Here is a 14,489-nt window from a genome sequence, read left to right as displayed (position 1 = left end):
TCTCTTTGTCTTCTCCTCTCCTCTCTCTTCTCCTCTTCTCTCTCTCCTCTCTCTCTCCTCTCTCTCTCTCTCTCTCTCTCTCTCTCTCTCTCTCTCTCTCTCTCTCTCTCTCAGACCTAAATCAAACTCTGCTCTTGGGTATGCCCTGTAGTGCAAATGACAAGCTTAGGTACACACTTCCTTGTTTTCAAATACATTCTTGTTATGAATTCATTGTTAACATGGAATTGTCTTACTGGAAGTTATCCACATGCCTCAGCAAAACCCTCAGATTATCCAATTTTCTATTCTCTACAATCATGCTTACAGTTTCTTCCAACGGAGAGAGTTCACAGTCCACTTTTCCATCTACTATCTTTGATCCGTGTGTGCTAAATGTAGTGATTAGCTCCATTTCCTGGTGTCAATCAGTTTTCTTAACCCGCTATAAATCTGCTTTCTAATTCAAGTGTAATTAAAGTTTTTTCCTAAGATCACTAGTAGTATCAGAAATGATTCAAATGGAGCCTTTTGAGCACTAAAAGTTTTTTTTTCTCTAAAAATTACTTTTGATTGAATCTACTTCATATGTATGTGTGTGTGTGTGTGTGTGTGTGTGTGTATTTCTCATAAATACAGGAGGTTCACTATGGGGAAACTTAAAAAAATTAAAAAAGCATTAAATATTATAAAGCTAGCATTTGAAAACCTTAATTTTAAAGAAATTATCTCCCACATACCCTTTTATACATATGTATGACTGCATACAGCATGTTTTCATAGAAATGAACTTTTCTACAATTGTTTTTTGTCACTTACAATTATATTTCCAGTCCCTCCTCAAATTCACTAAATGAGGCAGTTTGTGCCTCAGCATGTCATTTGCACTACAGGGCATACATACCCAGGAGCAGAGCACACGAGTGCTGTGTGGGTAGGTGATGGAGCTCTGTGTTGGAGCACCTGTTTACTACACACATACACAGGAATAAATGATAGATACATGTGAGACTAGAGGGAATATAAGTTAGGAAACTACTTTGGAGACTTAGGAGTCAAAAGAAGAAATGCCTAAGGTAAGACAGAAAGTAAAGGGCTCAATAATAGTTAACGAGGAAAGAGAACTAGTAACATTGGCATTTGGTAGATAGATATGCATATGGTAGTACAAAGGCAAATTCTAGGTTTCTGACTGTGGTCATTGGTCATAATCAACATCTGGGCTAAGAATAAGATCATACTGCAAAAAGAATGGTAAAGTCAAGTTCAGAAAATGGTTGAGGTAGTTTTGTTGTACTTAAGAAGTTACTCAAATGCCAGTTTAATAAATTCTAAATTTTGTAGTTTAAGAGAAAAATGCTTTGTGACTGAGGGATATTTGTTGTGGTTGCTTTTGAAGGCGGGGTCTTTCTGTATTGCCAAGGCTGACTCTCAGTGAATTTCTAGGTTCAAATGATCCTTCTGCCTTGTGGTGGTTTGACTATGCTTGGCCGAGGGAGGGACACTATGAGGAGGTGTGGCTTTGTTGGAGTAGGTGTGGCCTTATTGGAAGAAGTGTGTCACTGTAGGGGTGGGCTTTGAGACTTTCTTCCTGGCTTTCTGGAAGTCAGTCTAGAAGCCTTCAGAATAAGATGTAGAACTCTTGGCTCTTCCAGTGCCATGCTTAACTAGACACTGCCATGCTTTCCACCATATGATAATGGACCAAACCTCTGAACCTGTAAGCAATTAAATGTTTATCTTTATAAGAGTTGTCTTGGTTATGGGGTCTCTCCACAGCAATGAAACTCTTAACTAAGTCATATTTCAGTTTCTGTAGTTGTACCATATGAAGTTGGGGTTCCCTCTAACCTACCATATATCATTGTTTATGTGGGCTAATTTTTACAACATACACAGTTATCCATAGAGTTACAGGAAAGTAAGACAGTTATAAATACAGCTCAATACAAAATCTTGAGACTATGAGAGTTCCCTGTAATTTGTTTTGTAAGGTAGATTGCACAGCTTTCAAGTGTTAGAAATTGTAGATGACAACAGTCCCAGGTAAGTTAAAGGTCTAGACGCTCCCTTCACAATATTTTCTAGCCCACAATAACAAACACTTAACTGAGAATCCCATGTACGATGAACCTGAAGTGTTCTTGAGTGCTCATCACATCCTATCATACAACTTCCCTGAAACCTTGGTTCTGAATACACATGTGTACTCTGCACTGTCACGTTGTCACTTCCCCTAACACCAATACTTCCTGAAACCTGCAAACTCAGGACTATAAAATGCAGTGTTATTATTGGATACACTTATCTGCTCTTATAGAAACATCGTGTTTAATTATAGAGTACAAAGGGCAAGAGAATTCCTGCCTCAACAATGTACATAGCAGGTGAAAACCAACTACTCCAAGTTGTCCTCTGATCTCCGTGTGCAAGCTTACACTCACGCATACACAAATAAATAAAACGAAAGGCCAGTGTAAGTGTATTTACATTTCTAAATGATTTAAACATATCATGGGTATCAGTATTAATGGAAAATATTTATTAGGTACAACTTTAAATCTCTGATGTTAATATTATTTCCTGAGGAATCAAGGTTGTAATAAGTAGTATCAATTACTATACTGTAGTATATATAAATTCAACTCAGCAGTTCTGAGAAGTGAAAATTATCACACCATTAAAACATATGAATGAATGACATTATAAATGTGCATTAATGACTACTGTACAAGTAGTCTCCTGAGAGCCCTCTATCCCTAACTCCATCTCTGTACAGTCATATCCAGTTCTCTACTCTTATCTGTCAGAAGTTCACTGTTCTAAACACCTGACGATATAATGTGACTCTATTTCAGATCCACGATAGGATTGGAGATACAGCATGATGGCAGAGTGCTTGTCCTGCATGTTCAAAATCCTGGAATTAATCTCAAACCCTGCCCTCAAACAAACCAAACCAACCAACCAACCAAAATCCAACTAACCAACCAGCCAACCAACCAACCAACCAAAATCCAACTAACCAACCAGCCAACCAACCAACCAACCAAAATCCAACTAACCAACCAGCCAACCAACCAAAATCCAACCCCCACCCTCAAAAAACAAAACACTGACAAATGAAACTGAAGATCTTGACAAAGATTAAAGTTTTTAAAAATGAAATATTGGTAGCAATATTGGGAAACCATTTGAATTTAATGCAAAACTATCTATGAATAAAACAAATAATGTATTATAATGCTGATACTTCAAAATTGCAGATATCAAAATAATAAAGTGGCTTGAGCCTAAAAAAGCCTACCAACATCCAGAGAAAACCTAATCATGTTGCTGAAAACTAGGAGCTAAAAGTAAAACTAAAAGCATCCAGAGAAATATTAAGTACAGAAGAAAATCTTCAAAAGGAGAATAAATATCATTAAAAACTACATAGAATAAAAAGTAGCCCAATATAGATACTGGATTTATAAATGAGACTATTCAATAAAGACAAACTTTGATATTTTAGTACAAAGTAAGAATTCACAGTTAGAAGAGCTGTTCTGAAGAGATTGCTGGTTGCACAGTGGTCCAAACCTGTGATTCAGATACCTAGGAAGCCAGAGAGAAGGGTCCTGCTCAGGACCAGGTTTCCTGACTACAGAACATGGGACTATTTCATTAAAATACTACCAATTAAGAAAACACTGCTGGGCTGGAGAGATGGCTCAGTGGTTAAGAGCACTGACTGCTCTTCCAGAGGTACTGAGTTCAACTCCCAGCAACGACATGGTGGCTCACAACCATCTGTAATGGGGTCTGATGCTGTCTTCTGGTGTGTCTGAAGAGAGCAATGGTGTATTAATATACATAAAATAAATAAATTTTTTTAAAAAGAAAAGTATCTTAAAAAAACAAAACAAAACAAAACACTGCTAAAGGAATTGGTTCTCTCTGGCTCTGTGTTTGTGTCTGACAGACTTTTAGTCTACTTAATTTTGCTAAGTGATGTTTTTTATTTACAAGTTCTTTATAATAAATTTTTTAAAAAATTTCTTCAGGTTGAGAGTATATAAGTAAATAAATAAACAAGAATTTTAGAAAAGATATAAGAAGCTTAGAAAATTGGATGGAAGGGAACAATAATTATGGAAAATGTTCCTTTCCTCTTAGTTCTTAAATATACTAGGCAATAGGAAGGAATAATCAAGGGCTGGAAGTTTGGCTCAGTCAAAGAGTGTTTTTCAGCACGTGCAAACTCCTGGGTTCAATACCTAGCAACATACACACACAGCATGTCCTGGTTGCAAGGACAGAGTAAAGGAACCACTATAGTGGCAACATTTTTCCATTCCCATCTGTTCTAATTTCATTGGTTGCTATAATAAAAGACCCCAATGAAAAGAAACTTAGAGGAGAAAGCTTATTCTAGCTTATAATTCCAGGTTATATAGCTCATGACTGCATAAAAGTCACATCATAGCCACAGTCAAGAGCAGAAAGACACTCATGCTCATTTGCTTGCTGCTCAGCTCAATTCCTAGGCTCATAGAGATCAAGACTTCCTACCTAGGGGATAATGTTGTCCACAGTGGGCTGGGTCTTCCCACATCAATTAACTTACCACAGTCCCATAAAGACATGCCCACAGGCCAACCCAATGTGAACAATATCTCACTGATACTCTTCAGAGGTAACTAAGCTGTGTCAAATTAGCAAGTAAAGTTAGCCATCACACTGCTGAATTACACAATTTATAAGCATATTGTGAAAAATAATAGTCTATATACATTGTGAGCCCTTGAGGTAATCACTTCTGAAAAGCTACATGAATACAGATACAATCACAATGGTAGGGTTGATTAAAATAGAATATTAAAAATTACTCAGACAAGATAAATGTAGCAAGAGTAAAAACAGAAGAACAAAAATAGATAAAGCAAATATAAAATGATAAAACATAACTAATCCAGACATATCAAAATTATACTGTTATGGGCTGGTGAGACAGCTCAGTGGGTAAGAGCACCCGACTGCTCTTCCAAAGGTCCAGAGTTCAAATCCCAGCAACCACATGGTGGCTCATAACCATCCGTAACAAGANGTAAGAGCACCCGACTGCTCTTCCAAAGGTCCAGAGTTCAAATCCCAGCAACCACATGGTGGCTCATAACCATCCGTAACAAGATCTGACTACCTCTTCTGGAGTGTCTGAAGACAGCTACAGTGTACTTACATATAATAAATAAATAAATCTTTAAAAAAAATTATACTGTTATTAATACCATTAAAAGTGGTCATTTGGTAAGATTTTTAAAAAAGAAAAACAGGTGAACCAAGTATATATTCATTACAAAATGTCTCACTCTCATTCAGGTACTGTAAAAATAAAAGGATAAGGGGGCTGGTGAGATGACTAAGCGGTTAAGAGCACTGACTGCTCTTCCAAAGGTCCTAAGTTCAAATCCCAGCAACCACATGGTGGCTCACAACCAGCCATAATGAGATCTGACGCCCTCTCTGGTGTGTCTGAAGACAACTACAGTGTACTTACATATAATAAATAAATCTTAAAAAAAAAAAAAAGAATAAAACTAGAAGAACTATAGAAACACTTATTAAAAAAGGAATGAAACTGCATTGGTAGCAGGCTCTCTTCATAGACTGCAGTTGTTTGATAACAGAAGACATGTGGGAAAGGCTCATGTACTAAGGTACTTCAGGTGATCTCTGAAAATATATATGGCCCCTCCAAACTAAGAGGAATCTCTAGTGATAGGGGGTATACTGGCTTAAATGAAAATGGCCCCATAGGCTCATAGGGAATGGGCACTACTGGGATGTGTGTGTGTGTGGTTTTTGGAGAGGTGTATCATTGGTGGAAGAAATTTGTCACTGGGGGTGGGCTTTGGGGTTTCAGAAGCCCAAGCCTGGTCCAGCGGCTCTCTTTCTTCCTGCCGCCTGCTGATTCAGATGTAGAACTCACATATACCTCTCCAGCACCAAGTGTACCTGTGTGCTTCATGCTTCTCACTATGGCAATAATGGACTTAAACCTCTGAACTGTAAGCTAGCCCCAGTGAAATGTTTTCCATTATAAGAGAAGCCATGGGCATGTTGAAATTCTGACAGCAACAAAACCTTAACCAAGACTGTAGCAAGCAGCTGAGCATAAAGAAATTCTTTCATTCACTAAGCATAAAGAAATTAATTTTCTTGCCAACATGAATGAGCCTGGAAGTAAAATCCTTTCCCACTTAAGTTTTCAGATATGAACGTAGTACTACTGACCTTACTGCCTTCTGAGAGAGTACAAGGAGACTAGCCAAATGCTCTAACTCTCAAAAACCATGAGCCAATAAACATAAATTGTTAAAAGTTGCTAAATTGTGACACATTATTATCTGAAAAAGAAAAGGAACAGAAAAGACTAAGCCATGCTGATGGAGTCTGAGGGAAGAGCAGACTCGTCTCAGTTGTGTGCCACTGATGGGCTCTCCACACTCAAGAGAATAACAGCAAACCCTTAGACACACAGACAACCCTCATTAAGCCCACACACAAAGGTCTTTTAAGAAAAGGAAATTAACAACAACAACAATAACCACAAAACCCAAAAACTTGGGACATGATGGGAGTTTTTCTGTAACTTGCCCACATGCATATATATGTGTTTAAATTCATAAAACTGGAGAAGAAAAAATAAAGTCATTCTTATTTCCTGGCAATTTACAAAGCAAATGTCAATAAACAAAGTACTGGAGCTGGGGAGATGGCTTAGCAGTTAAGGGTGCTTGTTGCTCTTGCTGAAGACTACACATTGGTTCTCAGAGTCAGGGGCCTCACAGTCACTGGTCGCTCTAGCCCTGTGGATCCAATGCCCTCACTGACCTCCATAGGCACTGGCATGTATCAGGACATGTGCCCACAGACATACATGAGTGAAAATAAAATAAAATATATGACACAAGAAAACACAGGAGAAATGAAGTACCAAAGCAGTATGGAGAAATGAATGTGCAGAAAGGAGCAAGGCCAGTGTAGGAATGCTAGGAAGTAGGCTGACTTACACATACATTACACACAGCTGTGGGTAGAATCCCAGGTAGATCATTCTACAATACATATAGTAAGAAACAACTAAGGATTTAGTCCCAAAGAAGATTAGCACATAAAGACTGAGAAAAATAACAACTACATAAAAGAACATGCTAAGTGACTGTAAGCAGAGAAGTACAGTGTAAACTACAGAAGATAAGGAAGAAATTTTACAGCTCAAGTTCAGATGTCATAGAAAGATCAAGTAAGATGAGGATCACAAAGCTCTGTTTGGGCTGTCGATATAGCTCAATGGTCTATCCTTTAGCTCATGGGAAGTCCTCGGCTCACACGACAAAAGGAATCAAATAGAAACAACAAGCAGCATGTGTTTGAGAGGATGGATGGGCACAGTGACTTCTTTCAATATGCTGATGTGGTGACAACTGTTTACAGCTGAGTAACAGATAAGGAACTGAAAACAAATGAACTTCACTCACGTTTCAAGAGTCTAGCTAGGTTGTACAGTTAATGATGAGAGAAACAGAAATGTAATTAGAGGTTTTAGGAAAGTATGATTAAAGAAGGACTGTTAAGAAGGGGTAGTGCATAATTATTATGATAAGGACCCCAAATAATGACAGAATGCCATCAAAGATAACAAAATGCTCAAAGTGCAAATCATAAATGGCTCAAACATAATTTTCACAGCTTTGATTTTCTCCGGTGCTGTTTGAAAGTATAATCACAGATAACAGCTCTGGTACACATAAGGAGTCATGTCAACACAGAAAATAGGCTCCACAAAGGAGATGGGCAAGTCAATTATATGGGTATGTGTCTAATTAGTAAATTAAATGACCATATTATATCACCAGAAACAACTCAAGGGGCCCTCTCCAGAGGAATGGATTCTCAAATTGTGGTATATCCACACAAAGAATGTAACTCAGGAATAAAAAGAATATGGTTAGGTGTGGTGGGACATACCCTAAATGTCAGCACTTGGGAGGCAAAGGCAGGCAGATCTCTGTGAGTTAGAGGCCAGTTTGATCTAAATAGTGAGTCATATAAAACTACATACTATATGATTCATAATTTTCAATGTCTACAAAAAGTGCCAGAACTGTAAGGAATGGGAGCAGATCACTGGCGGGTGGGGGGGGGTGAGTGATCAACTTTGGAGGGGCATATGAAAACTGGTGAAATGGTAGAAATGTTTGGTAACACGATAAAGCAGTATACACATGATTATATGCATATGTCAACTACTCAATAGGGCATACTTAGCACTAGTGAATTTTATTATGATATAAATTGTACCATAAGTCAACCTAAAAAGAAATTCTTGTGTGGAAAGCCGAGTAGTATGTTCTTTTGTGAAATCCTCACGAAAGCCAGTAACCTACAAGCAAGTAGCTCCTTGGAAGGCAGGGAAAATGCTCTGTGTCACAGACATGGTGGCCACATGCCATTATATATGTGTGTAGACCTACCAAATGGCCAACACAAAAGTGAACCTTAACATTAACCATGTGCTTTGGATGGTTATAACGTGTCAACGTGGGCTTCTTGGTTCTAACAAATGTACAGTCTGGTACAGAATGTTGGTAATGCGGAAGGCTCTGCACATATTTGGTGGCAGAATATGATTGGAAATCTCCAGGAAGGTCTATTTTCCTGGGAGCCTAAAGCTGAAATATAAATAGTCTCAGGCTGGTGAGATGACTCTTCAAAGATGCTTGCTCTTCAAGCTTGACAACCTGAGTTCAATTCTTGAACTAGGTAAGGGGAGAAATGAGAGAACTGAGTACACTAAGCTGTTCTCTGACCTACACACACACACACACACACACACACACACACACACGTTAAAATTTTAAAATTAGTCAGGCAGTGGTGGCACATGCCTTTAATTTAATCCCAGCACTCAGGAGGCAGAGGCAGGTGGATTTCTGAGTTCAAGGCCAGCCTGGTCTACAGAGTGAGTTCCAGGACAGCCAGGGCTACACAGAGAAACCCTGTCTTGAAAAAACCAAACCAACCAACCAACCAAGCAAACAAAAACAAAACAAAACAAAAAAACCAAAAACCAAAACAAACCAAACAATAAAAACCCCAATACTTTAAAAAAAAATTTAAAATAAAATTTAAAAAAATTAAAAAATAAAGTATATACAATTGCACCTTTACCCCAATAAAGTCTAAAATTATGAGCACAAGAATTCTAAAAAGACATCCAAGAAAGGAAGGGGCAGCATTCAATCTATTTCTCTGGCTCTTTCTTCTAAAGCAGGTGTGTCCTGCTTCTTTTGATTTGGGCATCAGACTCTAGGTTCCTCAGTCTTTGAACCTGAACCAGTTAATTTTCCATGGGACTCTCGAGTCTCTGCCTATGTCTGGATGTTTTTGGTTCCTACTGTGTCACTGCTTCTCTAGGTTACAAACTTCCATACAGAAATGTTACAGCTTTTGTAACTATATTAAATCCTCTCTTTTATAGATGCATACTCTATAATGTTTCTATATACTTTGCTGGAGAATTCTGCCTAATACACTAATATACATAGTCTTATCTAACACCTGATTACAAATTATTATAAAGATAAATTATACTCACCTACTCTTTGTATTCCTACTCTTCCCAAGCTGCGTAAAAATAGCCTTGTTGAGTCAGTCAATCTACAAGTAATACACAATATGTCTACCCAAACATAATGAAACCTACAAACCTTCACAGTCATATTTCTAAGGTGGTTTTATACATAAACACCTGGGTACTAAGAAAATGAAGGAGTTTTGCATTAATAGATTTATCTTGGAAAAACATAATACTCCTTTAAAAAAAATCATTGCTCAGCTCACTGTCTGCTTCCTGCTGACAAAATCTAATAAGCAGCTGTCACAAGCTTTTCTCACCAGGACATAGTATGTCATCTGAAACAGTAAGCCAAAGTGTGTCTATCTCTCCTCCTTGAAGAGTAACCTCATCAGGTATTTGGTCACAATGGACAGAAAAATATACAGAAACTAGTGTCAGAGATGGGACGGTTGCATTGATAAACTTGGCCATGTTGTTTGTAGGCTTTCAGAATAGGTTATAGGAAGGAACAGGAATGAGTGGTAGCTGTGTGCTCAAGAAGCCCCAGAAGGCTGTGAATAGTGATAGTTGAAAAATTCAGGCAGGAGAATAGAAGAGCAGAAGGCTGAGAGAAACTCAGAGGAAAGGCCAGGCTCCTGAAGTGTCAGAAGGTGAAGTGAATAAGGGCTTCAGTAGTGAGTGGGCTAGAAGGCAATCATTCTATGTTTGGCAAAACATCTGGCTGTGTTCTGCCTGTGTCCTTAAAATTTGATTAAAATGAATTAGAAAGGAATGGAATATTTCGTTGGCAAAGGAGAATTCTAGACAATGTAACATACAGCGAGTCATGCACGAAGAATGAGACTGTAGCAGGAAAATGAGAACGGAATAAAGAAGCTCAAAGGGAAAACAAGTTAGAATTCACAAACATATAAGCCAAGTTTTGAAGTAAAAACAAACTGACTAGCTGAGCTTCGAGCTAAGTCTATCAGTGAGCTGGAAAATCAAGAAGCCTGGAAAAGCACAGCAGAAATGAGGGGAGGACAGAAGGACAGAAGGACAGAAGGACAGAAGGAAGGCTTTACATGTGCAGGCTACACTCCTGGGTGAGAGCAGTTTTCCTGGAAAGATAAGCATTTAGAGAAACAGTATTTAGAGCGATTGTCAGTGAGAAGATCCTGAGAACTGAAGGTAAACACCTCTACTGAGAGCTCCACACACGAGAGAGAACCGGTATCCTGCCAATGACAAAATAAAACAAGACCTGACAAGTAACAAACAATCAAATTACACCTCAGAGCATCAGGGATAAAATAGCAGTCCTAAGAATTATCAGAAAAGAGAAACAGCTGCTTAAAGGGGAGTATGATCCAAAAAAATCGTTCCATTATCAACAGTGAGAGAAGATGACAGAGCAGAATCCTCACAGAACAACGGGGAAGAAACAAGAGAACACGTAAGTTCCTTCAAATGTCTACTTCTTCACAGAGCAGAACCTTTATGAAAGAAATTTTTTTGTTTTGTTTTTGTTTTGTTTGTTTTTTGAGGGAGGGAGGGAGGGGAGTGAAACATCTAAAACTGGATGGCTGGGGAGGTGAAGAAGGTGGTGAGGAGAAAACCATCATCAAAATATATTTTATAGCTGGATAATAGTGGCGCCTGCTCAGCAGGCCAAGCTCTGTGAGTTCGAGGCCAGCCTAATCTACATAGTAAGTTCCAGGACAGCCAGAGCTACACAGAGGAAACCCTGTTTTGAAAAAAATAAATAAAATAAAATTGTATGAAATTTTTAATTAAAACTCAATTAAAAACAAGAATAGGTCACAGGCTCAGGGAACATCATAGAAGAGGCAGTGGAAAGAATGAAAGAGTCAGGACAGGGAAAGCACTGTGACATCTGTCTTCTAGAACAGCAGTTCCCAATATGTGGGTCTGGACCCCCTTTGTGGGTACAATGACCCTTTCACTGGGGTCACTTAAGACCACTGGAAAACACAGATATTACATTCTGACTCATAACAGCAGAATTAGAGTTATGAAGTAGCAACAGAAATCCTTTTATAAGGAACTGTATTAAAGGGTTGCAGCAATAGGGAGGTGGTTAGCCTCTGCTGTGGACTGACACAGCTGTAGAAGTCATGAACTCATAGCAGCTGCGGTTACTTTATAAAACCAAGTAGGCACAAATGACCTCTCCAGGCCCTGCCCTGCCCCGTGGAAGAACCACTGGCAGGTGAAGGGAGACTCGTTATTGAAGCCAGGTTTCCCATGTTCCACTAGAGCGCCCCACATGGGCACACAGGGGCAATGCTAGCTGGATTTAGTGAGCCATTAAAAAACAAAGTTGGGAGGGTACTTGCTAGGGAATGTATAGGGGAGATGGGGGATAAACCCACTCACATTTCATTGGGTATATGTATGGAATTCTGAGAAATAAAACTAAAAAAAAAATTGCCTATAGCCATGACAGAGCAATGTGATTAGAGCTACACTAATGTTAAAAGTTTAGGCAATATACAAGAAAATGTGAGTTTTCAGACATCAATAACAAGCACTATGGGGTAGACCCTTGGGAGAGGGAAGCAAGGCGGGTAAGTCCAGTGACTGCCTTACTTCATGTCTGGCCAGAGCTTCTAGGCAGCAGCAGAGAGAGGAAACTGGACCAGAGGTACATGGTCTGTCCCTCTGAGTTGAGGAAACATGCTTAGGGGATGGGCAAGCTGCAGGCTACTGGAACGTGTGGTTGGAGAGCAAAGGAGAGAGAGCCACACAGAGAAGCAGTGCTGGGAATGGGAAAGGGTTCTTAAGACTCTCACTGAGTGGCAAATGGGGGCTAACCAGACTGTGACTCTCTCATATTGGCAGCAGGCAGAGTAGAAAGACCTCAGAACCAGTAAGGCAAGGGTAATCCAAAGGGGCCAAGTTAGCATGAGAGAGAATGCGGTTCTTTACAGCCTCAGGGAACCTTGAAAGTCAGCCTTCAATGAGTCAAATTATTTCCAAATAATTAACTAAAGCCCCCAAATAGTTAATAAACCCCTGAGATAAAGTGCACCGTGCCTGGCATGCTAACTCAAGTACAGCAAGCACAGTAAAACTAGGGCAAGGTTTCTTTAAATAAGAAAATCTTACTCAATCAACAAAGACCCAGAAATAGCAGAGACAGAATTTGTGAGAAAATTAAAACAGCTATTATAATGACATTCTGTATTTTCAAGGTAGAACCAAGTATAGGGTTATAAGGATGGAAACTAAAACTATAAAAGCACCCAAGCCAACATTGAGCTATTTAACAAAACACAGCATGTGGGCTGAGGTAGAGCTCAGCAGTGCAGCAATGGCCGATATACAAGAAGATCCAGCTTTCATTTCTAGCTCTGCAAAAACAGAAGTGGAAGTAAGACATGAAGGCTATCAAGTCTGGATGAGAAAAGCAGCATTTATACTGTAGAGGATTAATGTTCCTGATACAGCAGCAGAAACCATTCAAAATAAAACAGAGAAAAAGGAAGCGCCAATACGTGGTGCAGTCGCAAGCACTCTAATACTAACGGCCTGAAAGAAGAAACAGAGAGACATCTGTCTTGAAGAAACAGTGGATGAAAAATTGGAATCTACATGCCCAGCAAACTAATGAACAGGAAGAAAACTCAGGAGTTAGCTAGTAACCAAATGACTTCCAGGCACAAAGAAGAAAACCTTTGCAGAGTCAGAGGGGAAGGCTATAATACACCTAAGGTATCAGAAGGAGGCATCCAGAAGATCAGCAGTCCTCAGCCTACAGAAACCCCAGCAGAAATCTCTCACAAACAAGGCTGCGGAGTTAGCTCAACAGTCACAGCACTTACCATGGACGCAGGAGAAGCAGAGTTTGATCCCTCCCAGCCGTCCAGGCACACATGTGCTCCCACACACGCATACCACACAAACATACACATGAAAGACAAACAAAACAAAAACCAAAACAAAACCAGGCCAAATGCTTTTCAGACCTACAAATTCAGGTTAAAGTTCCACAATGTATTGTTCAAGTGTCAGGAAAAAAAAGGCATTTTCCCAACAGATTTTAGAAAATGTCTTTTTAAAGAAAATTACCAGAGGACATTCTCCAACATGAAGAAAATAAACTGATGATGGAATCGCAGGATTAAGCAAAAGCAGTGGTGGGAAAAGTCTCAGTTGTTCTAGTAGCTCTGACCATTTAAAAGACTCTTTATTTTCCCTTTGAGTACATGTGTCAGTCTCTGTGTGGGTATGTGCACCTGAGTGCAGTGCTGCAGAGGCTGCCCGAGGAGGGTGATGGAGCCCTGGAGGTGCTGCTCCAGGGGCTCCTAAGCTACCTGATGTGGGTGCTGAGACCCCAACTCTGAGCCTGGGCAGGAGCAGCGAGCACGCTTAACTGCTGAGCTAGCTCTCCAGCTCCCAGGAGCGTTTTTAACTCATAATAACCTACAACCAGAGCTGAGAGCGGGGGTGCACACCATTAATCCCAGTGCCCAACCAGGCATGAGGATCCTGAGTTTGAGGCAAGCCTAGGCTGGCTACACAGCAGTTTAAAAGCCCTTTAAAAAAAAACAATAAAAATTTTAGATGCTATTAATAGGAAAACTGAAGAAAGGGAGAAAACAAGAAATTATCTTCTCCCATATAGGGAAAGGTCACAAATACAGATTCATTCCACATTATTAAGAAAGCAAATTGGAGTATGCCTGTTAAAAATATAAAGAGTGACCAATAAAAACTAACATTTTTCCATAATGTAATTTCAAAGGAAAAAACTTATATCGAATAACTGTTAATAAATTCACAGTTACCAATTATGGCTTTTTACACACATGAGATAAGTCTAAAAAAATACCTTGAGGCATGCTCTACAGGAATAGAAGCTGCACGGGGAGATGAGAGG

General features: G+C 39.3%; 1 protein-coding gene across 4 annotated transcripts in view; it reads right to left on the bottom strand.

The window, feature by feature from the left end:
• Nek1 (NIMA related kinase 1) overlaps nt 1–14,489 on the bottom strand; it is a 132,909-nt gene that overhangs the window by 59,342 nt on the left and 59,078 nt on the right. The window lies entirely within an intron of this gene.

Source organism: Mus pahari, chromosome 19 (assembly GCF_900095145.1).
Source record: "Mus pahari chromosome 19, PAHARI_EIJ_v1.1, whole genome shotgun sequence".
In the NCBI taxonomy this organism is placed as follows: domain Eukaryota; kingdom Metazoa; phylum Chordata; class Mammalia; order Rodentia; family Muridae; genus Mus; species Mus pahari.
The sequence above is the reverse complement of the archived record's forward strand: the minus strand, read 5'-3'. Positions and strand labels throughout refer to the sequence as shown.